Here is a 27,407-nt window from a genome sequence, read left to right on the forward strand (position 1 = left end):
TTGAGTTATATATTGTCATACACTCTCTCTGAAGCAAGGTCGACCGGCCCATTTGCTCACACCAGTGCATTGAATACAAAACACACAGCATTTGCTGACGGCTGAATTCTGACATAGAAAAAAAAAACAACTTGCTTTAAGAAAAGAAAAAAAAAGACAAAAACATCAATTCAATGTCATCCTCGCCACAACTCCAGCCCATCAATCAATACGCACTACCTACATAACCTCCCGTACACGGCCTTGTAGTTTCACTCTCAGGAAAGAAATCTCTATGCTGTGACATGGAAGATTTAGACAATGGAGACTGAGATTGCACGCCAATCCGGGTTCTCTCACCGTTTAATCTGCCTTTCACACTAAACCAAATCCCCCTGGGAGAAATTGTACCTCAGGATGCAAAAAAAAATTGACAGACTGTTTGCTTTTATTGATAGCAGTCTCCAGCAGTTTAAGAAATGAATACTAATTCACGCCCAAGCTGGGTTTTACACAAGCTAATCTGCCTTATTTCAAAGTGTTTATTATGTATAGAAATGGCTGTGAATTGCAGAATAACGGATAAAGCTTGGGAATCACATGGTATTGGAGAAATACCGTACACAATGTGGACTGGAAAATTCAAGAACTGGCTTCCTTTCAGTCTGAATTTGGTCACAAAACAAAGGAAGTTAAGTTGATTTGAATTCTGAACTGGAATGCTAGGAAGATGCATTTACTGAAGTATAATTCGAAGAAATCAAATGCATCCTGGAAAATTAAGTGCTATTCGTCCCTTGAAAACAAAAGTTAATATGCTAAATATGATGCTATGGTTCAAATATTTGAGTCTTGATTGGAAATAAATGATAATTAAAGATTTTATCAGTGACACAAATTGAAAAAAGTAATGTATGATTAAATAAAAGTGGCACTTATAACTTATAAAATTCATCTTCAATTCAAACTATTGAGTTTAACTGCATTCAAATTCAATTCAGATTTAAGAATCCAAACTGCATTTTCTTAGTACACAATCCTAGTACACATAATGTATGTTACATCTCTAGAGCTTTATGTATTAATTCATGTATTGCTGGAGTTATGTTCATCTTCCTACAAAGGAGGTTCTCGATGGAAAAGGACAAAGAGAGACGTGATTTATATCTTAGGGAAGTGGCTTTATTTTAACTGTGATTAATCCCCGTTCATGCCCACAGAAGCTCACTTAGTAGAAGCCACCCAAGAGACTCATGGGATATTACGACTATCACAGTCGAACGGTAAAATAAACAAGCCCTGAGTTGCGTGCACTTCCGGATATCCATCAGTACACCCCATAAATACGACTGATATGAAACCCAGATTTCTTTTCCGGCTTGAAAAAGAGTGTCATTCATCAATTACGAGACATCGAAGACAACATAACCCGTTTTAATAAATCTCAAAAATCTCATCCGAAGGAAATTCCACAAATCATCTAAGATGCAAATCTTATTGCTGGACAATAAATGCATTGACAACTGCATTTTATGACCAAACTGAAGAAGAAAAAAAATTCAATAAATGGACGTTCTGTCTTTCCCATGCTGGGCTGAGCGAGTAGAAAAGTTTGGAAGATGTACGGAGTAAGGAATGGAGCATCTCCGCGGAAAACATAAATCACGCTGCATCATTCACCAACAAACAAATGTCATCTCTCCACCCAACCCGGCAGCTTCATCATGCTAAAGCTCCTGACAGCATAGGAACATAAAATGAGCGGCCCAATTCGTCTCCCCAAGGCAACATCACTCCATCATTCCTCTTCTTCTTTTTCCCCCTTCCAACGAATGCCTGGAAGAGAGCAAATATAAAAAAAAAAAGTCCTTTGTTCACCTCAGGGAATAGGGGCAGGTGCTTGAAGGTGCGAATGCGATGAAGGCTTTGTTTCTTTTCGGTCGTTAACAAGACAAACGTTGGTGCTGTTTACGGCAACTTACTCTTCTTACTTCCTGTGTCATTATTTGGTTTGACACTCTGGATCCGGAATAATCTAAATATAGTTCTGCACGTTCATTTTGCAACCTCATTTCTCCAATTCAAGAACAGATTTGTACACATAACAGTGTTTTTTTTAATATATATACATATATTAAGATGTATGTATTTTGTTTTGCATTCCACAGAGTAAACAGTTATACTGGTTTGGAATGATAAAATGGTTTGTCGCAGGCCTCTAAGCTTTGGATCGGGCGTCCAGCCAACAGGAAGCTCTCCCAAAGGGTGACAGAGAGTGGGCGGCCATGCACTGACTACTTCGAAGGGACAAAATGGAGTTTGTCTGACAGATGGATATAATTCATTCATTACACATACACAGCCTTAGATTCATCCACTCCGTTTTCAGAACAGTAAAATTACCATGTTGTTCTTCACCTTGTGACCTCAAAACATCAAGCAGTGCAAATGCTTCTGGTTCTTGATATTAAAATGAAAAGGAAAGATGAAAGGAAAGTCTATTGTTGATTCTGAATAAAATCAACTTTGAGAGGAGATTTTGGTTTAGAAGAAAAAACGATTTAAAATGTTCTTTGCGGTATGAGCTAGTGTCTTCAAAACAAGTAAGCACAGATTACAGTCAAATATTGCCCGACTCCTGTTTTAGAGGACAACCTGGACAGCTTCTTCAGATCACACAGTCACAAAGCATAAGCTGTTGGCTGCAGCCTCATGTACCACTTCCTTTTCAAACCAATAGACATCAACCGAGAATGCAAAATATCCCAAACTGGTCTGAATCAAGATGATTTCCCAGATTGCTCTAGCCATCACAAATTAAAAAGTAGAACACTGACTTCTCTGCCAACGTTTTATTGACTTGCTACGTAGGATAATGAAATCAAAAACAAAACTGCTTGTACCAGTGATGCAAGCCACAGATAATTGTTTTCCTCGAGTAGATAGGATATTTAATTGTGAATGACAGCTATGACCTCAGAATATGCGGCATGGCTAATCTAGACACGTCTGTTCAAGTCTTTCCTCGTATTGTCCTGATGCAGACCCTCCAGTGTAATCCAGTCTTTAATATAGTTGACTTGCACTGTATGGTATGTATGGCTGAAAAAATAATAGCACCTATAATACTGGGTTTTAGGAAGTAGAGAGTCACAAACAGTAGTGTGGTTCTACTATTTTCTGGCAGGGATTTCAGGACCACGGACAGCAAACTATGTCAGCCTTGAATCATATAATGTCTATACCACGGCCTGTTCATTAAACCCCACAGATGCTGCTGTAAATGCATACACATATACAAGCTGAAAAGTGAACAGTATTTATAGAAATTTAATTATATCTTAATAGCAGCCTTGGTAACAATAGTGACATTAGCAATGACTCAATTATATTGTCTGCAAATATATATATATATATATATATATATATATATACACACACACACACACACACACACACACACAGGCATACTGCATACAAATTAAATGATGAAAAATTAATGTTAAATACTATGGTACAATTTAAGTAAACTTATATTAATCTGAAATATTGTATAAAAAGTTGAAGTTACAATTATGAATAGAAACCTTATAATTATTGGAGAAAAAAAGTGTACTTTCACAGTAAAATCAAACAAATGTATACACATTTATATATATATATATATATGTGTGTGTGTGTGTGTGTGTGTGTGTGTGTGTGTGTGTGTGTGTGTGTGTGTGTGTGTGTGTGTGTGTGTGTGTGTGCGTGTGTGTGTGCGCGTGCGTGTGGGTGTAAAATATAAAAATAAAGTTTATCTTAAAATATTTTATATATAATGGGTTTGACCAATCAAACAAGCAATAGCCTGTATCACTGCCTCGAGCACTAAAACCCTCATTCTAAATAAATCTAAACTGATAACCATCCGAATAACAGCTATTTTTATTCTCGCATATTAAATTGTATAAGATTATGACGAATTGAATCATACCTAAAAACAGATGTGTCAATATTACATTGCGACCGGATGAATGAAGGAATGAATGAAAGAACGATTCAACCGCAAAGATGGAACACTGTGGAGTTGTCAATAGCGCACACATTTATCAAAGGCACGCGCGCGCGCGCGCACACACACACACACACGCACACACAGAAGAGAGATAAAGACAGTGGAAAAAAGCTTACAGCCGGCGAAAGCACGCCTCAGTGGATATGAACATATACTAACCGACTGTTCAAATTACACAAGTGACTGTATTGTGACCTTTTTAATTACTACAGTTGTATTTCAAGTGCCCTTAGATGTTAAGGACGCAATATCCGCTATGCTTTTAATGGTAACCAGATGCACTAGGTGTCAAAAAATGTCAAAGTGTCCAGTGATTCAAATATCAAACCACAAATTACTTACTTTCTCAATATGTGAGGTTCAAATCGCAGACGTTCCGTTCGCTTCCAAAGCACCAACATCCATCCGCAATTCTCAAGCAACGAAGCGCGATGCGAATTAAATGTTTTTTCAGCGTGTACTCTGGGCTATCCAAGCTCTCCAAGAGCAGTTTTGCATTCACAAGCTTCTATGAGAAGAAATTCGCTCCTGTATATCCACTCGGTCTTCCTGTCAATGCCATCATATGGACGAGTGCCACTAAAACAGATATCTCGATGCTTTCTTGCCCCGCATCGTCAAAATCCGATGTACCAAGTCTTTTTCCTGCTGATAAATCAATTAATTCGTCGTCTCCCTGGTTTTGCGTGTCATTCTTGGCGTTCAACAGCACATATTTGGGGTTTCACATTCAGCCAATACGCATCTAGATGGGTTTTATCCCTGAGATGGACAATTCTCTGCATTTCCTTCTTCCTTCGAATCTTCAACAGACCATAAATGCAGAACGCTGAGGTTCTTATTCCACAGTCGTGGTTTAAAACGGAACTTTTCTTCCTCCTTTACGCACCCGATCTGATTAGATTCTACTCACAGCCCAGTGCGGATTTCAAGATGCTTATTTCCTTGAAATGTGATTATGTCCTACGGAATGCATTGAGAGAGGAGGCTCGTGCGTTGGCAAACGCAAGTATTCGTATATCACATCCTATTCAAGACCACCAGGATCATTTGGAAAGGGGAAAAAAGACAGTATCCTCCAAAGTGTCTTTTTTTGTTGTTGTTGTTTTCAAGGAAAGTGGACGAAAATGCGCCAAAAATGAGTCAAATCCCTTTTTTAGTTAAATGACAGATACATATACTACACAGTCGTAGTTCCTTTCAAACGCGTATAAACTTGTCATAGACGAGGTATTCATCAAAAGCTACATCCCACCAGATACTACTCAATACAGTTAAACTCAACTCGGGCAAAAAGCAACGCAGTGACGCGACGAAAATCCATGCGAATGATGCTGCGCTCCGCGCCAAGCCGTGGAATTACGCAGCGCGCGAGAGCCGAACGGAGAACAGCTACAAGTGAGTCACCCCACGAAGAGGAACATGTAAAGAGGTGAGACCCGTCGAATGCGTCGAGATCTCGTCGGTGAATGAAGTTCTAGTGTGAAGTGGTGTGGTACTCAATGACGCGCGGCTCTCTGTGGGTATCGGCTCAGCGCGCTCCGCTGGTGACACCAAAAATCTTCTAACACGTATTGATGTAGCCCTCAGCCTAAAGTCATACTCTTCTAACTGTCCTCACTGGCGTCTTCTTGGATGCGTAAAAGTCAATGGCCCAATAATCTTTTTCCATCTTACCAATGATTGGTCGAGTGCAATAACCCTGAAGGCTATAGATTATATGGCGCGCCCTCGGACAGGTCTGTAGCGCCTGTTTGACGCGTGTGGGATTGTATATAGCCTGTGTACTAAGTGTGAGGGTTTGATGCTGCTTCTTCCTGTCTAGTGCAGAAGGGACACGACTGCCATCTACCGGCGCTCTGTCCCCTGTCTAGACGCTGAACTCAGCCGAATGACCACCTGAGCCTTTCGAAAAAAATAAATAAATAAACCTTGAAGCAAGCATGTAATTTTCAAACCACAAATCGTAAGCACGTACTGTGACCTGCATATGCCTCCGATGGTTATGAAGTCTGTAATATATGCTATACTTTCTGGAGGACTGTGGTTAAACACACAGACCTCGGATCACATACATTTGTACAGTAAAGAAGGAGTTTAGGGATTGATGAGAATGCACTGTAAAGAGAGGAAGACAAAAAATAAAAAATAAAACAAATAGTGAAAGAGTGTTCCAAAGTGCCATCCCAAGCATTTTTGACCACTTTTAAAAAGTGTCAAGCTCTCATAACTCATAAAACAAACAAACAAACACAAAAGTAATTACAGAAATTGTTAAAATACTCAATCCACTCAGCATGCTCTGCTTATCAGCTCGCACACATCCGCTATACAGACGTAAATTTTTAATGTTTAACATTATATTATTTACTTGCATGTACTTCATAGACATCCTTAAGCTCTAACAACTCCCTTCTACTCTCTGTTGTTCTGTTGTCAGTGTTTCCTTTTCTGGAACAAGCTCTGTTCAAACGCTGTGTGGATATCGGCTTATGGTGCATTTCTCGAGTACAAGTATAGGAGCGCATTATCAGGGCATTAACAGTATATATATATATATATATATATATATATATATATATATATATATATATATATATATATATATATATATATATATATTAGTGCTGTCAAACGATTCATTGCGAATAATCGCATCCAAAATAAAAGTTTTTGTTTACATACTATATGTGTGTGTGCTGTGTATACTATTATGTATATATAAATACACACGTGTATTATATATATATATATATATATATATATATATATATATATATTATTTTTTTTTTTTTTTTTTTAAATAATTGATTAGACTAAAGAAAATTAATACGAAAAATATTTCCTGAAAAAAAAAAAACAAACAAAACAAATAAACACAAATACGGTCACTCACTGTTGTGCTTTGTTGCTAGTTGGCATCATTCTAAAAAGCATTTTAACAGACCTGAATTTGGATACACCCGCTGAGTGCAAGATTAGCCTTGAATATTTTGGTCTGTTTCCCCAAAAAGACAGAATGTCAAATTTAAATGCACATATCCTCTTTTAGAAACAGATGGCCTCAAAGTGAATAAACTAAAACTCATATTTTGGAAAGAAATGGTTCATCCAAAATTGACAGTTTGCTGAATATGTACTCATCCGTAGGCCATCCAAGATTGAGTTTGTTCATTCATCATCACTTGCTCACCAATGGATCTATGCAGTGCATGAGTCCAAACAGCTGATAAAAACATTACAAATAATACACAAGTAATCCACACAACATCAATTAACATCTTGTAAAACTAGTTAACAGGTTTTAACTTTAAATAGTTTAATATGGCCAAAATATCAAACACTCCAAAATCATAAACACCTTTCCTCCAGTGGAAAAACTTCATCCTTTATTGTCTTCTCACATCGAAAAATCTACCAACATATTTGTTTTTGGAAAGTTTTGGATGGTTTTCACTTTTAAAATGGTGTTTGATCTATGCATATTCTCTCCTGTTTCACTGGATAAAAGAATGGATAAAGGAGTTATACTTTATTTAACATTTTGAAATGAAAAACATTTTAAAGCTGGATTTGTTTCTTATGAACATGCAGCTTTTTACTTCACAAGACAGCAATTGATGGCCTAGCGTTGTGTGGACTATTGTGTTGTTATATCAGCTGTTTTAACTCTCATTCTGACGGCACCCATTCACTGCAGAGTCCTCATTAACAGTCCTTTCAACCAGTGTTCTTCTCTTTGATGGAGTAAGTCCTGATTTGCATGTCAAAAAACACTGAATTTCCAAACTTTTGAGTGAAATTTCACGAACTGTTTTCTCATTCCTTTAGTGGAATATGCTTGTCAGCATCTCGTCACATCCTTGCGCTTCACGGGCATCTCATCATTTATCTGTCCGCGTGCACGTCCACCTGCCCATCAAGCGCAGCCAAATCAGCTAAATATGGGTGAAGATCAGCTCCTCCTCTCCTGCTGTCTGATTGAGTCATCCTAATTGTTTGACATTAAAGGGCAGGTGTGCTTCTGTGAATGACAGTCCAGTCTTCAGCGCAGTCTATTCCCACACAAGCTCCAAACAAAGCGAACGCATATGACCCTTAAACACAGGGCCCACTTAACAACAGCTTTCTCAGATGCGTCTCTGAAACATAAATACATTATCTGACAGCTCCGGGCTGACTTATATGCCCACAGCTTCATGATGGCGAGGTAGCCTTGTTATGACAGCCTTATCTAATGGTCCAGATTTAAAGCTTTCATTTTACAGCCCTCCGATGATTCTCCTGCGACCACTACGTTTCACTTAGAATGTTATTTGCTCTGTGGGAACCATCTGAATGACCATAACATCTATCTTAATGCAACCATTCATTTCTCTACAGGGACACCAGAGGAAGAGGTGATTGACGGAACATTTCTAAAGCGAAGTGCTTTCAATTCACTCCCAAGCAGGTTGAGCTCAAAAGAGAAGACGATGAATTAAATTAAAGCATGGCATTATCTCGCACTGGCTCCAATGTGGACTGTCAGTGCTCGTCCTTTATATAGGTACGCTTTAACGCAAAACAAGACCTTGGATATGCTGCATCACATAACCACATAAAAGAATGAGGCCAAACAGCTGATAAAAACATTACAAGGATACACAAGTAATCCACACAACTCCAGTCTATCAATTAACATCTTGTAAAACCAAAAGCTGCATGTTTGTAAGAAAAAAAAGGAAAGAAAGAAAAAAATACATCAAGATGTTCTAACATTAAACAGTTTAATGTGGCCAAAATATCAAACAGTCCAAAATCATAAAAACACTTCATCCAGTGGAAAAACTCCATCCTCTATTGTCTTCTCACGTCAAAATCAACATATCTGTTTAGTAAGGTTTTGGATGGTTTTCACTTTTAAAATGGTGCTTGATCTATGCGTATTTCTCTCCTGATTCAGACAAAACGACTTTTTCACTGGATAAAAGAATATTGTGGATAAATGACTCATATTTAAGAATTTGAAAAAAAAAAAAAAAAAAACTTCTTAAAGCTGGATTTGTTTCTTATGAACATGCAGCTTTTTACTTCCCAAGATAGCAAGTGATGGCCTGGCGTTCTGTGGATTATTCTGTTGTTTTATCAGCTGTTTTGACTCTCAATCTGATGGCACCCATTCACTGCAGAGGATCTACTGGTGAGCAAGTGATGTAATGCTAAATTTCTCCAAATCTGTTCTGATGAAATCTCATCTACATGTTGGCTGACCTGAGGTACAGTCAATTTTCAGCAAATGGTGGGTGAACTTTTCCTTTAACCCTTACTTTCAAAGAGCGTTCTTCTCTTTGACTGAGTAAATCATGATTTGCATATCAAAAAAGACTGACTTCCAAACTTTTGTGTGAAGATTCATTTGTACAGCAATTGGGCTACATTGGTCAGGCTTTTTCTGTTTTAGTCATTTAAAAACTGATTCATAAGAGTCGTTAATTCAGGAATTGGACTAACCAAGTAATGGTGTTTGATTCACTAAAAATAACTGGTCTATGAGAGTCATTTGTTCAGGAATCGGGCTGCATGTACACTGGTTGTGCTGTTTGTATTTGAGTCATTAAAAAACTGATTCATAAGAGTCATTTGTTCAGGAATCAGGTTACATGTACACTGGTTGTGCTGTTTGTATTTGAGTCATTAAAAAACTGATTCATAAGAGTCATTTGTTCGGGAATCAGGTTACATGTACACTGGTTGTGCTGTTTGTATTTGAGTCATTAAAAAACTGATTCATAAGAGTCATTTGTTCGGGGATCGGGCTACATGTACACTGGTTGTGCTGTTTGTATCTGAGTCATTAAAAAACTGATTCATAAGAGTCATTTGTTCAGGAATCGGGCTACAAGTACACTGGTTATGCTGTTTGTATTTGAGTCATTAAAAAACTGATTCATAAGAGACATTTGTTCAGGAATCGGGCTACAAGTACACTGGTTATGCTGTTTGTATTTGAGTCATTAAAAAACTGATTCATAAGAGTCATTTGTTCAGGAATCAGGTTACATGTACACTGGTTGTGCTGTTTGTATTTGAGTCATTAAAAAACTGATTCATAAGAGTCATTTGTTCGGGGATCGGGCTACATGTACACTGGTTGTGCTGTTTGTATCTGAGTCATTAAAAAACGGATTCAAAAGATTCATTTGTTCTGGAATCGGACTACACTGGTCATGCTGTATGTGTCCGATTCATTCAAAAGAACTGGTTAATAAGAGACTCTTGCTCTGCTATTCAGAAGCCTGCAACTCCACAAGTCTGGTTCTTGACTTGTGGAGTTGCGGGCTTCTGAATAGCAGTTGCTTAAGAGTCGATGTTCTCTAGTGGTGTTGCTAAATAGCAATGCAGGAAACGTCTACATTATGAGCATCTCAGTATATGTTGCTTGTTAATGGAACTAAATATCATTAATCCTTTTTATGAAAATAAGGAAAATAACATTAGCAAAAAATAATAAAAATAATAATAATAATAATAATAATAATAATATATATATATATATATATATATATATATATATATATATATATATATATATATATATATATATATATATATATAAAATTAATAAACATTGATGATTTAGTTCTCTCGAGACTGCTGTCATTTACCTCTGTGTATTTTTATCCTTCTTTTTAAAAAGTCACACAAATGCAGTGCATTTTATTTTGTCAGTCTATAGTTCTATTTTTTAAATGAACCTGTTCTCGGATTTCAACCCTAGTAATAGGTTTGTTCAATTCCCTAAGCCTAAGCAATAAACCGTACTAATACTGATGCTTGATTCAACAAAGCTAATGATCTGGCAGACGAAAAACAACTCATCGGTGGGTTTATGTGAAGAGGAAACCTCAAAATAAAACGCACCCGAGACCTCCAGCAATGCCGCCTGCAAAAACCTTTCTATTTGTGCTGGCTAATGTTGCTGCGTCCTTCAGGAAAAGACCAAATAGTACAGACGACTCTCCATGTGAGAGAATAAATCTTTGTCGCCCTTCAGTCCTTACGTCCTCTCTATCTGCTGGGACTTTCCGACTAAGGGGGGGGCCAAACATCACTCCAAAACTATCACAATAAAGCATAACATATCGAGCACAGAGTACGAGGTCAACATCACAGACCCTGCAGGACACCTCATTGTTATTGCCTGACCGATGAAACATCTGCTTGCATTTTACATGCAGCACACTAATCTTTGTACAAACAGAAAACACAGATACAGAGTTTGAGGAGGAGAGCAGCTGTGTGTCTTTCTATCTATCAAAAGTATTAAAACACGCATATGTATAATATAAATGCATATGATTACTTATTTTACTACTTTAATATCAACATGTTATCCTTCACAAACCACAGTTTGAGAACCACTGCTGTCTTTCCATCTTAACACACTGAATCCATTCTGCAGGAAAATCTGTGCTTCAAATACCTAAAGTCTGTTTGTGCCAGTTCATTAGTACTAGCAAGGATTTTTTTTTTTTATCATAGTATTCAAGATTCACTGCCATCACAGCTGTGAGATGACACATTACTGATCACAGTTACTAATCTCTCCAAAAAGCCTGACGCACAAAAGCATGTGTCACAAATAATAATTCACCAATTTCCCTAATTAAGATGAGGCTTCTCACACCTCTCACCCCTTGTGTGTGATTTTGGGTTTGGCACAGTCAACAGGCTGCCTGGAAGCAAGGGAGAAAAACGGAACGATGAGAACACCTCAGCGGCATCCATGATATTTGCACCAATTCAGCAAATTTCACAGACTTGCTAATTAGAAGCATCGATGTGTTTGCCATCCTGTTTAATCTCCACTTTGATCCAGTCTAATCTCTCATCATACTCATTATCCAAGGGTTCTTCTGGCCCGGAGGGTCTGCGATCGAAGATTTTCAGCACGGACTGTCAGCGGACTTCATTCCTTTATTATGGCCCTTCATCAGGGTACATTTGAATGATTAGCAGGCTCCACCTTTTATGGGGTATTCTGTCATAGACTGGGGCCACTAGGTGTGAAGAGACTGACAAGGACATTATTGAGAGCTTTCACCCCAAAATAGGCCATCCTAAAATCCACATTTTGTCATTATTGGAATATAGCACACAATCTGTATTGACCATCTTCATTGTGTTTCTTTTGGCCAGTTTTGGAGCTAGACAGTCGTCAAAACCTTTCTTGTTTGGAAGAGAGATCTATAAATGGATTTTTCCAGGTACATTCTTGAAAATGAAGGTTCAGCAAAGTTTGTATCCCACAAAAAATCTGTTCTTAGAATATATATATATATATATATATATATATATATATATATATATATATATATATATATATATATATATATATATATATATATATATATTTACGTTGGATTGGATTTTTGGAAAGTTTCCAGAAATTTACCAGAAACACCTTTGCAAACCTATTATTATTATTAAACATTATTATCATTAAGGCCCAAGCACCACGGTGAGTGGACCCTCTTGGAATTGCTCTGTTTCTTTTTCTTCTTCTTCTACTTCTTCTTCTTCTTCATCTTCTTCTTCATCTTCTCCAAAGTGAATCACATTTTTGAGGGGCCTAAACATGCTCCAGTCCTCACAAAACTTTGCACACGTGTCAGAACTGGCGGAGATGTATATTTGATTTAGGTTTCAGAAGCGGGTGTGGCAAAATTGCTCGATAGCACCACCTGCAAAATGTGTGCCTTGAGCTACATTTTACATACATCCATGAAAATCGGTACACACATGTAACAGACCTTTACTTACAAAAAAAAGTATCTTTGTACAAAATTCTAAATTTTTGCCATTTCCATGCCTCGTAATATGACAAACTTCTCCTACAGTTTTAATCGGATTATCTTCAGATTTGGTGAGGGTCATCATAAGACCTATGTGACGTAAAATTGCACAGATCTTGAGTTTTCATCAAGGGGCGTGTCCCTGGCGGGCTAACAAATTTAGATATTTCGCCATGAAACAGGAAGTTGCTGTAACTCAGGCAAGCGATGTCTGATCTGCCCCAAACTTCACACGTGTGATAGGAAAAGCATCAACAAGTGTTAAATAGGCTAGCAACATGCTAGAAACATACTTAAAAATGGTAGCAAGCAAGTTTTAAAGCATACTATCAACGCAGTGAAACAGGAAGTTACTGTAACTCAGGCATGCAATGTCCAATCTGCCCCTGCAATCTTGTCCTGAACACACCTACATGCCCGTATTCGACTGTAGTCGTAACGTCACCTGCTGGCGACAGGAAGTGACATGTTTAACACTGTTATGAACTCTTAGCAACATAATAGAAAGCATAAACAAGTGTTTATGAACAAAGCTTTTAAAGGGTTGGAACAACATGGGGTTTAAAAAAGTTAATGTTTTAAACTTTAAAATATCCCTTTAAGATTCTTCCAAATAAATAGCTACGGTTAATTTCAGCCCAAGTTATTAAAACATTAAATTAAAACAGCACATCTATATACAGATGTGGAGAGAGAAGACTCTGCTTCAGCGTTAAAGGTTCTCTCCTGCTGGGCGATGACATTCTAAGTTGCATCTTAATTAGTGTTATGAACCTGCACAGTAGTACACAAAGCAGACAAATGAAAAGCCAACACAACATGCCTCTTTGAATATTGTCACTGCTAAGGATCTTGAGTATGAAGGAGGGCTTTTTTTTCTACTTTAGTAAGGAGTAGGTGCGTAAAGCCAGTCGTTTTCTGCCAAGGAAAAACACATTATGCACTAAAAGAGCTTTCAGGCATATTTTAAACCACCTAATGGTTGCATATCACTGTTTACTACTGCCTGATCATGGAATAAATTACTGCAAATAAAGGCACACTGTGCATTTTAAAGGCTGGGCAAATGGAAGCATGGAAAGAAAAACAATTAAATGTTTCCCACTCTTGCAAATTGAACTGAAGATGAATAGAAATCAAACATTCAGTTTTAATGGTGTAAATCTCAATAGTTTTAGATTGGAGCAAAAATAGCATTTACTCAAACAGTAAAGCATCCAAATTAAACTGAACTTGACTATTCAATTTTTTTTTTTTTTTTTTTTTTTAATCTGGGAGCTGATTTTGACAGCATATTGATATATATTGTGTAAACTGCAATTGATGCAGCCAGCAATTTGTTATCTTCACATACAACCTGTATCTTGAGGGAGGAAGCCGGCTGAGGTCGAAAACATGTCATTTTTTAATGTTTAAGGCATTACAGGAAACAGCAGGGTGTGGGAGGTGAAAGAACATGATGAAAGGGTCAAAGGTCACGATAAATGATTGAACATTTATTATGGTTCTTCCATTATGTTTTATTTGGAAAGACACCTACAAATCATGGAGCGTGACCCTTGACCATCCCCATGATCTCAAATACCATCAAGTCTATTTTTTCTGTGTCTGGGTTACCAGGGTTGCTGTTTCCAGCAATTGTGAAAAAAGCGAAGTACGGATGAAGTACAGAGTTTAATAAAACAGACCACAGTGAACAATAATTGCAGTCTTGGACAATTCAATTCATTCATTCTTCAGTGGATGATATCTAATGGTTATTTTCCCTGGTAAAACACTTTGGTGTTAGAGAAAAAAACAAGCTTCTATCTAATGCTCATGTTGTCTGGGGTTAGTCATAATAGCTATTCATCTGCAGACAGTAATTACACCTTGTAGATTTGTATTTTTCTAAAAGCATGTATTTTACTGATCAATAATGAGAGTTTTAGTCTATTTGAAAAACAAGGGTTTATTTTGTGTGTAATTGCATGGGTTATATGGATAAAATACATAATAAACAACATATATAAATAATATATATATATATATATATATATATATATATATATATATATATATATATATATAAATAACTGAAATAAATACATTGATTAGTTATTGTAATTAATGTATATTATTATTTTTAGCAGTAGTAGTTGTAGTATCATTCAAACACATGCATGCACACAGTAATTATTAATTCATGGAAACAACACGACTTACAAGTCCTCTTCACTATTCCTAATGTTTCACAGATTTGGGAGCTAGTTTTAGTGCTAAAACACTTTGTGAAATACTCTTTTCGAGCTTAGGAGTCTTACATTTAGGACTGACATTGACTTTTAGCCTTAAGATATTTTGTGAATACGGGCCCTGAATGGCAGCATTGGTTTTCAGCGTGAATCCTGCGATGAACACGCATCTAATCTGCGACTGACTGTACAAATAGATTTGACAAGAAATCTGACGCATAGACAGACTGCCGACAGCTACAGAAAAAGAAAAGCAAATGGATCCCTGCAATTCAAAGGAACAAATGGACTCCAGGCAGCAAAACATGGATTTGCAGTTATCATTTTATGTGATATGTTGAATTTTGCAGTAATGCCATACCCTATATATTGTATTGTTTTATATCGTTCCAAATATATCATTCCTAGTTCCAAAACGTAATTTTAAAGCTGGTAATGGAGGCTTGAGCCGTTGATAGCATTCTAATGCAGTTATTACTGGAGTTATTAGAAAGAGAGCTAGAAAGAAAGAAAGAAACACAGAGAAAGAACGAGAGAGAGAGAAAGAGAGAGAGAGAGACAGAGCGTTATTCCTTAAAAATAATTGCACATCTCAGAATATTCATCAGCCAAATAGATTCACACACTGATATAGTGATCACCTTGATTCCGACCAACCTATTTTTGTATTAATTTGTATTTACAAAATGCGTTTACAGGCAAATTCGCTTCATGTATTTCCCCTTTGTCAAAACCAGACATATATAAATGTCAGGAAGCATGATTCCTGGCTGCATGACGCGATCCATGGACCAATGGATCTTTGGAAAGTTGTAAGGAACACTAGATCGAGTTAAGCAACCTTTAGTTTAACCTGATTATCGCAGCTTCCCTATTAAATCCACTCATGCAGCAGGCACTTTTGCCACACAGTCCGGCTGAGGGGGGCGTCTTCCGGCGGGAAAGTGACATCGGTGTATACCCTCTATAGATATGAAAGTGACAGTGAAAGTGAAGTGACATGTGGCTAAGTATGGTGACCCATACAGTGAATTAATGCATTTATCCCTGCAGTGGGCAGCCATTTTTTGCTGTGGCACCCGGGCAATCCCTGCCACCACGAGACTAGAACCCAAACCTTTGGCTTATGACCAGTCTCTAACCATTAAGCCACAACCCCCCCCCCCCCCCCCCCCCCCCAAGTGTCATCAGCTGCTTACTACTTTAGCAGGGATAGACCTAAATATTCATTAAACTTTAAAACCAACAGTATCATTGATGTTGCTTCTTAATCTCGAATCACACAAATCATACTGTCTCTCTAAACACAGATTAAAATCCGTCAATAACACAGTGAAAACAAGTTATTCACAGTGAGAACACAGCGCTTTAGCAATTAACTCCCAGCCAAAAGTAATAACTTCCATTTGTATAAAGGCCTCAAGGTAATAGACAAAGCAATCGATCTAGTGAGCAAACCCAAGCCACAGCCCCTGTCCCCATAATGAGCGAATAATACCGCCGTCAATTTGACAACACCGGAAAGGAAATTGAAGGCGGTAAAAGAAGGCGTTTTGACATACAGGAAAAATAGCCAGGCGGGTGACTAGATATATTGCTTGTTAAATAAGAAATCCCACAGAGTGACATCATTTTAAAAGGCTCGTAACAACCTTGTGTATTATCTGTGGAAAACAATTCTTTGCGGGGCACGCTTCATTCGTGATGGCTCTCAGTATGGCGTCGTTCCTTTAGCCAAGGTTTCTCGCATCATAAAAGAATTGTTTTACTCGTCGCTTTCCCGTGCCATCAAGGACTTTCCTCTCCCCATGTCCTTTTGTAATTAGTGGGATTGCTATCAATCCAATCCTATGACGGGGCCATAAAAAGGTTGTGTACGACTGAACTTGAGCTTGAACAGAATGACATGGCAGCCGCTTGAAGGTTTTGTCACGTGATAGCAAGTGAAAACATATTGCGATGCAGAATGCCATCGCAAGGGTAAGCAACTCTTCAAAACCAAAGAAACGGGCGAATCCTTCACGTTAAGAACATACGCAAACACATGAAATCCTGTTTGAAAAATACAGTGCAGCAACAAGTACACGAGGGACCGGCATTCACGGCAAGGGTTGGAAATGCAGAAATAGCTGGAAGGCATTTTCTCTATTTGAGTCAGCGTAAGAGGTTCCTTCTCTGCACTGTGAGAATATAAATAACAGCAGAGAGGAAATACACAAAGAAACCTACTGGCAAAAAGGCCCTTGATCTCTGTCAGTCCATGGTATAAATACAGAAACTAACGCTAAAAAATGCTTCTCTTCAATGCTTTTGTTCAATGGAACAGAAGATGTGGTCAGACTTACTGAGAGCAAATACTGTGAAAATGCATTTCGTGGGAGAACAGAGTGAAAAATCGAGCAGGTGGGGAAGAGAGTGGGTGAAACGACCCTGTTGGCCATCAAGCCGTTTTAGCTGCATTTTTAGTCCGGTGTGATTTAATGCAACGGATGCGCCAGCTGCCTCCATTGGTCTCTCAAAAACACCAGCGAGTCACTCATGCCAGGGTTGAGTGGAGACAAATGAGCAAACGATGATGCACTTAACCTTGATTTGGGTGTAAACACACCAGATTTGGAATATGGAGCATTACCAGAAACACTTGCCTTGTGTGGGGAAATGTTGTCCACAGAAGAACAGCGCTGAGAGGTTGAGTGTGAATTTGACAATTACTTTCACAAGGGGCTCGGTGTGCTTCTATATACTGTGTTTAAAAGAAAGAAGGAAAGAAAGAAAGAAAGAAAGGTTTTCAAAGTTAACAAGATTATTGGAGTACCTTTTAAAAGAAAATACCATTTCAGTCTTTCTACACTGTAAACTCAGAAAAAATAAATAGCAAATAATAATAATTCCAATGTAGAAATGGAAAGAAATAGTATATATATATATATATATATATATATATATATATATATATATATATATATATATATATATATGTATATATATATATATATATATATATAAGCAATATTAAAATATTGATAATATTTTATAATATAATAATGTAAATTAAAATGTTTTCCATTATTAAACTCATAAACTCAATATAACAATTTAATATGTCGAAAATGCTGGCAGATCCTATGACTACACCATTATGCAGGCAAAAGCATCTTACTGCATTTATGGCCATGAGAGAATAGCACTGCATTATGAATAAATAAATAAATATTGTGAACGTTGAAATGCTGCATTTGTAACTATAATGTACCAGTCAATCACATTTATGTCACTGCCAAAAAAAAGTAAACAAAATAACAATAAGGCAGAACTGAGGTTGTAGTTAAGTGAAATGGGAATGCTAAGAATATAGTTGTGTTAGATCTCCTTTGTTCAAACTTTAATTGAAACACAAACAAAAGGACGCCATTTAAAGATGTTTGTGCAAGACTGGCTAGAAAATCACTGCAGGTTCATCATCTTTAAGTTGTGTACAAAGCCTACTAAATTAGCTGAAATTTCCCCAAAAGCTATACAATTTGATAGACTCCTTTTCTGGACACATCTAGTGATTTATGTGCTTTTAATGTACTGATGCAGAAAAGGTGCTCGCTGGCATTTTTAGATTGGCAGGAAAGATTAATCTGTGAGCCGAGCACAAGTCCTCCTCAGGATGTGCACGCATTAGCATTACTTAATTGAGATTTGCGAACGAACTCCGTCAAAGGAGTGAGAAATCCAGGTTATTTTGGTGAAGACATTGTTTAGCTAATTGATCTACGTCTTTATTCCTGTCTTAAACTGCGCTGTAGAAGATCAAGCAGCATAATAAGGCTGGTACAACCTTGGTACTTTTGTGTCGCAGTATAATGTGGCTCATCGGGAGTGTTGCTTTCTTGGGAGTGATTCTATCAGAGTGAAATAGAATGAGATTTGGTGGTGTTCGATCTCAGCAGAATGAGATCAAGGGGTGGGGACAGGAAGGTGTCTCTGTCAGTGTGTGCAATGAAGTTGCTCTCCGGAATGTGAACGTTTGCTATTGTGTTCCAGAAAGATGTCAGGGTGACACTGGCTTGCACACATTGCAGAATGCAGAACTACAGACGTTTTTGATTCAAAATATTTGATTACATTGTTGCTGTGGTTTCTCCTGTGCTCCGCAGAAAATAATGTAATATACTTCACACAAAAAACCTAAATAATGGATCATTCTGAAATTATTGGATCATTGGAAATTATATATATATATATATATATATATATATATATATATATATATATATATATATATATATATATATATATATATATATATATGTGTGTGTGTGTGTGTGTGTGTGTGTGTGTGCGCGTGTGTGTGTGTGTGTGTGTGTGTGTGTGTGTGTGTGTGAAGAGTTTGGTTCCAAAATGCAATAAATTCATTTAGATTATTTTGAGAATAAATTAGTTTCCTTTCCCAAAAGAATATCAATATATAAACCACTATTCTCTGTTTCAAACTTTCCCATAGCATCTTTAGGTTATAACAACATTAAACATTCAAATCCAGGTTTTGAATTTCTAAGATTTATTATAAAATTGTATAATTGTTTCCCCAAAAATGCAATAAATGCATGATACTTTTTTTCTTAAAATGCAATAAATCCATTGAATCAATATGCAATTTTTCATATTGAAACTGATGAAAAAATACAACATAGTATACAACATGCTTTCATTTTAATATATTCTGCAATTAAATGGTGCATATTCTTTATTACATAAAACATAACATAAAAATATTCTTTTTTTATTTTTTATTGTTTTCGTCTTTTACTAGGATACACCAGCATCCTAATTGGACTAAAACTGTCAGTGCTCACACATTACATCGGTACAGTAGCTCCCCAGCAGTTTTGCAGACCTTTACTTCCATATGATTTGCCACCATATACAATTCCTCATTAACACGATGCACACTAATATACCTAAAACATGGTTGTTTATGCAAAAACACCTAGCATTGCATCTAGGAACTCGTACACATATACAGACTTCTTCAACTCCATGCAAACTTCAGGGAGCAGTTGGCTGCAGTTTGTAAAGTAGAAACCTAATTTACGCGCTTAATCCTCGTCTACAGTACCTGATGTTGAAGCTCTAGCTCTTGGTTTTCAATAATCCTCCCCGGTTCCCTCAGAGTCCGGAGTGGCGTGCCGAGCCGTATCCTTTTACCCAGCAGGGATCAACACACTTGATCCACTTTACTCTCAATGTGGACCCAGTAGGACACCATTTTACATTAACCTCTTGCAGATGAACGGCTTAAGACTTGAAGATTCCATCTGTCTCTCCTAATGTGCAGGAAGCATGCAAAAACATCTATCTGTACCTCTAAAACTAAAGAACTTCCTGTCAAACGTTCAATCCTAGCAAGCGTATATTGTATGCAGGGAACATTATTTCCCATAGAGCACAGAACCTTTTGATTTATAGCCTTTTGTAGAATTGCAATTGAATCTACATGTTCTTTCATTTATTGTACTTTCCTTTCCTGCGTTTCTCTCAAATTGACATTGGGTCTGCCGCAGTCTGGAAATTGCAGGGTATGTCTGTGTTGTATGCCTGGCCACAAAGCACAAAATACACTGATAAAAACAAAGTTCACGGGAAGCTCTTAGTACATATTCTAGCACTCAGGAGGAGAACTACTCGTGGAGAGTTTTCACTTCTATAAACTGCTTTCACAATTGCAGATTTACCTGTGGTTGCCGGCTTTGTGTTATTTCCTTTCATGTATTGGTTTGGAACATTCTCCTTTATTTCTTTCAGATCCGTTTTTCTTTAAGTAAAAGTCTGTAGATCTCTGAGCGAATGTGATCGTTCTCCAATCCTAGAGGCCTAGCGTACCATCAGCGGGGTCACCATTTTTGCTCTAAAAAAGGTTTTGACTGGTTGTGATAGTAAGACAATTGTGATGATTTTTTTTTTCCTGTTCTAGTTTTGAAGGAATGGCAGAGATAAATAAACGATGAAATTAATCACCCGCGTTTGGTACCCCTACAGCAAGTTCCCATACATCCGCCGATGGGATCTGAGGGCTTATGGGTACTGAATATCCCCTACATATCACCCACTTTACTACATGGTTCATCACTCCTGGGGAAAATTGCTGATCTGTGATAGGTAGTGAACGTTCACACTGTTTCTTGGGTTGGATTAAATGGGAACATTGTGTGCAAAGCTGAACCTTAGACTTTGTTGTATTTTATGTTAAGAAAAGAAATACAACAAAAGCGATGACTGCTGACATCTGCCATTCAAAGCGATACAAGAAATTCTAATTTTGAAGAGATTCATTATAAACAAACATGTTATAAGAACAAATGTGCTGTTGTTGAATATCTGGTATGCAGGCAATACCAGGTAAACAGCTGTTCTGACACAATATTGTGTGATACTGTGATATTTTATATACATGTAAGTGTAAACAAGAAGTTAACATAGAGTTACTTACATTTTAGACACCAGTTATTTTGCCTGATGTATTCTTCACTATTGAAAAAATTCCAAAGTAACACTTTTCAGTAGCCTATCCAGACAATACAACGCCAACAATGAATTGGTTCAGTAAAAGCTTCAATAACTGTGCTGTATCCGAAACCACAACCCTATACACAGCCATTTTTAGTAGTGTCTGAAACCATAGTAGACATTCTCGAGTGCACTCATTCAATCCCACAATGCACAGCAATACGTTTACAACCGATGCACAATCAATGGATAGAGAATCCCCATAATGCACTGTGTGAGTCGCGCTGAATGAATTCCTGAGTCTTGCCAGAAGATGTCGCCTGCAGCTGAACCATCCATTCATGAATCATTCATCCATGCCAGTTTTAAATGATTATTAAACAGAAAGCAGAAATGCAGCAGTCTTTCCAGAGCACTCAGTGTCTGAATTCACTTATTTGTCTTCAATCAGTCCTTCAAGTGAACTGTAATAGTAGCCAAATGTAGGGAATATGGAATGGGGGCATAGGGGGCAATTTCGTATACAGCTCTTTCTATCATGAATGAATCAGTGGTTTTGAACAATTCGGAACGAATAAATGATTGATGGATTCAGTGACTCATTTATTAAGTCGCCATCTACAGCCGTAAAGATGCAACCAGCAGAAAAAAACCCCAACCACAATAACAAATGTGATGTGGAATATTGAACACAAGGCCTTTTTTTTTTTCATTTCAGTTGTGAAAATTGACAGAGGACGGCCCAAACCTCATTATTGAAAGGTTTGTTTTCCAAAGCAGTCAAATTGACAACAGAATGTTCTTGTATGCTACTATATTATTAACATGTACTTTTTATCATTGAAATTGTATGTATGGGTTTGTAAAGGAATTCCCAGCACTATTTCATTGTCATAGTTTCAGTGAAAACAAAAGGTTATGTCAGTCAGAGTAAACTAAATCAAACTACAATAAGCTCTTGCAGTAAGTTTCAGACATTAACAAAGTTTCAGTTTCTCTCAGTATGCCATTTAAAACTCTGCTAATTAGCACAGTAACCACTAGACAAACCACAATAGGGGTTTGTGGCATTTTGGTTTATGGGGAAGCTATAACCGGCTATTTTGTATTTCTGAGTCTTTGGAGACGCAACAAAAGCACTGTAATTGATTTTCATAAACCTCTCAAACTCTAACCCCAAAGCGAACTGATTTTGGAGTGCAGATTATCTCCCACAATAACTATGGAAAAAGTGAATTCAATTCTCAAAGTGCAAGTTTATTTAACAAACCTTGTACTGCCTATGTCACATTTATCAGGTATTATTCGAGAACTGTGTCATTGTCAATACTACCTTTACGTTTAAAATACACAAATTAATTCAGATAACCAATCTAACATGAATTGGTTTGATTGGTTAATTATAAACTTACTCTTTAGTCTCATTATAACAACAGATGAATGGTTTTCTTAAAAAAAGGTTTGCAGTGTACAGTAGTCCTGTGGGTTAAGTATTTTACCTAAGGCCTGCTGCGGGCAACAGTAATGCAGGGCTTGGACAGTAGTAATCATTATGTGAATATCACATCTGGCCTGCTGGGCTTTGAACTCACAACCCTGCGTTTGCCAGCAATGAGGTGTTGCCAAAGGCAATACACTTATCTGGAGTTTACAGTAGAAGTGCTTAAAGAATTATAATTATTAATCAGTTTTCGGTTTTCGGTTTTCAAACTCAATTTTAAAGAAATAGTACAGCAGTAAGATTTTATCATCATTCATTCAACCTCATGTCATTCCTAATCTTCTGTGGAATGGAGTCGTTTTGAAATAAATAATTTTGGAGAAGGGACTGTAGACTTAAATTCTCAAAAAGGATCGTAAAACTGTTTAAACAAAATCCCATTGGTAAACTACATGGTTATATCGTTCTGCTATACTAGCACTAGCATGGAAATTCATGCTGGTCTAAGCTGTTACAGAGTTAAAATTATTTGGAAGAAACAAGAGATCCTAGACAGCAAGTTTATAATAGCACCTGGAAAACTGTTGGAGAAATCAAACGAGTGAAGGGATAACAGCGCTGAGCTTGATTAAAATGCCCAGGGTGAACCGTGGCAACCATTGCTCAGAATCTGTCACGATTTAGAAGGTGTGAAGGATGTGTGAGGTGCACTCTGAGGAGTCATCGCTGGCCTGTATAACACCCAGATAACCTACCGGAGAGGGATCGGTCATGGGCCATGAGTCCTTATCAAACCTAGCATAAATATCAGGCTTGAGTTTCCTAAAAGCCTCTTTGAGTTGAAAGGAGCTCAAGGTCACAGATTTTTCCCTGCACTGCTGTAGTCATTCAACCAATTCAAAATATGAGGAGCATTTCAAGATACAAACTGACAGATACCTCATTGAGTGAGCAACAATTCTGATATTGATATACCTTGATTCTGCGATACTTGTTTTGATCACCTTTGAAAGAAGTCAGTTGTGCTCACAACAGACAACAAATTTAATCAAAAATGCAGTAAAAACTTTTCTATTTGAATGCATCTTACAATGTAACTTATTCCTGTGATGGCAAAGCTGAATTTTTAGCAGACATTTCTCCAGTCTTCAGTGTTTTATTGGATATTTGATTAAGTTACCTTAGATTTTGGAATGGAAGTGTGTGTGTGTGTGTGTGTGTGTGTGTGTGTGTTCTTGTTTTTGTGACATATCAGGACACAACTCTGTATAATGACATGGGTATGACACAGGTATTACAAGGAGAGGGTGACTTATGAGGACATACAGTAACCCATGTCCCCATTTTTCAAAACGCTTATAAAACAGTATAAAAACCATTACGCCTATGGGATGTCCCCACTCTTCACAAAAACAAACGTGTGTGTGTGTGGTGTGTGTGTGTATATATATATATATATATATATATATATATATATATATATATATATATATATATATATATATATATATATATATATATATAATTTCAAATGAACTCTCCCCTCAAATTAATTATCCTCTACAAGCTTTTCGAAATAAACTGTAGCATATAGTAAAAATGAACAAAAGAGGTTTGAGACTTGACTTGGAATGCGTGACAAAAGACTAAGAGTTGAGACTTTACTTGGACTCTGCATCAGAGATTTAGAACGTGTCTGGGTGAAGAGTACCCGTTCTCCATCACAGCCTGGGGAGCCAAATAATGAAAAGAACTGAAATAACACAGAGACTTCCAAGCTGCCCATTTCTGCATACTAAAATCCTTGTGAAAGTGAAATGACAAGCTGAAATTGGTCTGAAAATCTCCATACCTGTCTTAAATCACTCTTTTGGACCTCCTTAGAATATATTAATAACTAATCGAAGATGTTGTTGTGATGGTACATTTGATTGACAGGCACTGTCAAAACATACACCTACACACGTGAATATGCATACGCTACTTCGTACCTAACGGTTTTTGTGGTTTGTTTACATTTATTTTCCTCTTCTAAGAGTTTCCTGTTTATGCTGAGGGGAAAGGAGAATGATGATTCCAACAGATAATGACTTGATGGCCTGAGGCGCTCTCACAAAACAGGCGCAAAGCGTATGTATGTGTATGTTTGTGTGTGTTTGTGTGCAGTCTCAAGTCTGGCCACACAAATCAATACCAACAAATGGCACCCTGCAGATCTCTGATAATTACAGAGCAGGACATGGAAAAAGAGCGCTTAAAGGCATAGTTCAGCCAAAAAAGAAAATTATGTCATTATGTAATCATCCTTGTGTCATTCCTGTGTGACTTTCATTCACCCTTGAAACACAAACAGGGAATTTATGAAAAGTAAAAGCCATTTATGTATGTATGTATGTATTTAAATATTACATATTTGCTATTTGCTATTAGGGATTTTACCATTTTGGCTGATATCGGCAAGTCAGTATATGGTGGCTGATATGGTCGATATTAAAATTATATTATTTTGTCTGAAATAATAATAAAAAAACTAAAAAGTATATTTACTTTTTTTAGTATGTTTTCAAATAATTTAGGAACAGTTTTATAATGTAGAACAATAAATACTCATTTTGAGATGTGATAAAGATTACATTTAACCATGTTACTAAATTATCAGTTTTTAAAATATCATCTTTAACTGAAATTTAGATGACTGCAAAGGTAACGTAAATCTAAAAAATATTGGCTATCCAATATTGACAACACTGATAAATGTAGAAAGATCTGTAATATTGGACCGATAACCGATATATACCGATATAATACCGATATATTGTGCATCCCAAGCCACTATTTAGCCCTGCCACAGCTGCAAAGTAGAATGAAAATATTTTATTTATATAAGAAATATTTTAATAAGAATTTGCTGTATTAATAAATTACATTGAATTAAACATGACATTTTGAAGTAAAAACACTGAAATAGTACTTTCTTGTAAAATGCATACTCTAATAATCTGTTTTATCAAATCTTATCAAGTGAATCTATTAATCCAGTTCACTAAGCCTAAATGATTTGTTTACTAAACATTCTGATCTGATCTTTGAGTTCACATGCTCACTGATGCAGTTCAATCACTGCAGTTAATAGCTGAGTGAAGTCATATGGAACACTGCTATTTATTTATCCGTTTGTTCGTTCATTCATTCATTATTTCAGAGCTTGACAGTCCCAGTTCTCATTCACTATTATTATACTGATAACAGCATCCAGGACGCATCTTTTTTTTTTTTTTCTTTTTCTTTTTACAATGAAATTTTTTTGAGTGAACGATGCCTTTGTTTCTCTTCACCACTGTCCTGTTTTGCTGCCAGAATCCATATTTTACTCCTCGCCCTTTTTAAACTGACATATCTAGTTCACGTCAATGCTGTGGTGGGTGAGAAACACTCTCAGGTCCTTCTCTACTGTATTGTAATACATGCGAGCAGCTACTCCCTCCTCAACTCAATGGAGTGAATTTCTTTCCAGTGAGCGAACACCTACTCATCTTAGAAATACTTAAGTTTACCTAGTGTGAGACAACAACATGTGAATACTTGTTTCTTTTCGCCCCAACCAAAGTGTTTGCCACAATGCCTGCTCTCAACTTATTTTCTCATAAGATTCAAGGAGAAAGCCTGAAAAATAAATTATTTCTGACACAAAAGAAGGCACAATGGAAGGCAGGAGTTTTGTACAGAAAAGCTTCTCGGGAATCGATTGAATCAATCGAGTCTTTGGTCTGAACAATCGTAGATCATACAGATCGGCAATGCTCAATATTGTGGCACCAAATAATGGGTATTTCTTAAAATATCTTGTCAGAAGTACGATTCCAACATGAATAAATATGGGAATGTTGTCACTGTAGTATTTCAACCATTGGAAAGAAAGCAAAAGGATTATTTTTGCTCACTCCGATTGGAAACAAAAAATGTGAATGAGAGAAAGAATGAGAGAAAGAGTGGGAGAGGGACATGAAAGCCAGTCTTGCATTTGTAACACCTTCATCTATTCTCAAAATAATGCCCTTTAGAGTAAATGAGCTCCATGTTTCAAATGTGACAAGCCTCTCTTGAACTGATGAACAGTCAGATTTATTCTTTCATTCTGCCTGCAGTAGCTGCTAATGTATGAACACACAGACGCTATATAGAAACACGGGAAAATGAAGAGGAACTCAACGTGTTCTCATAGTGAAAAATGAAATATTTTTTTTTTCTATTATTCTAAAGATATATATGTATGAACACACAGACGCTATATAGAAACACGGGAAAATGAAGAGGAACTCAACGTGTTCTCATAGTGAAAAATGAAATATTTTTTTTTCTATTATTCT

The 27,407-nt window shown here is 36.9% G+C and overlaps 1 protein-coding gene across 3 annotated transcripts in view; it reads right to left on the minus strand.

Moving 5' to 3' along the window:
- lrrc4ca (leucine rich repeat containing 4C, genome duplicate a) overlaps positions 1-27,407 on the minus strand; it is a 163,345-nt gene that overhangs the window by 58,225 nt on the left and 77,713 nt on the right. For 2 of the 3 annotated variants that reach the window (XM_052597737.1, XM_052597736.1), the window contains exon 1: positions 4,376-5,797. The exons of the other annotated variant lie outside the window; for it this stretch is intronic. The gene's annotated coding sequence lies outside the window, so the exon portion shown is untranslated. Of the gene's footprint in view, positions 1-4,375; positions 5,798-27,407 lie in introns of those variants that run through there. 3 annotated transcript variants of the gene reach the window in all.

This window comes from Carassius gibelio, chromosome B25, assembly GCF_023724105.1.
Source record: "Carassius gibelio isolate Cgi1373 ecotype wild population from Czech Republic chromosome B25, carGib1.2-hapl.c, whole genome shotgun sequence".
Taxonomy (NCBI): domain Eukaryota; kingdom Metazoa; phylum Chordata; class Actinopteri; order Cypriniformes; family Cyprinidae; genus Carassius; species Carassius gibelio.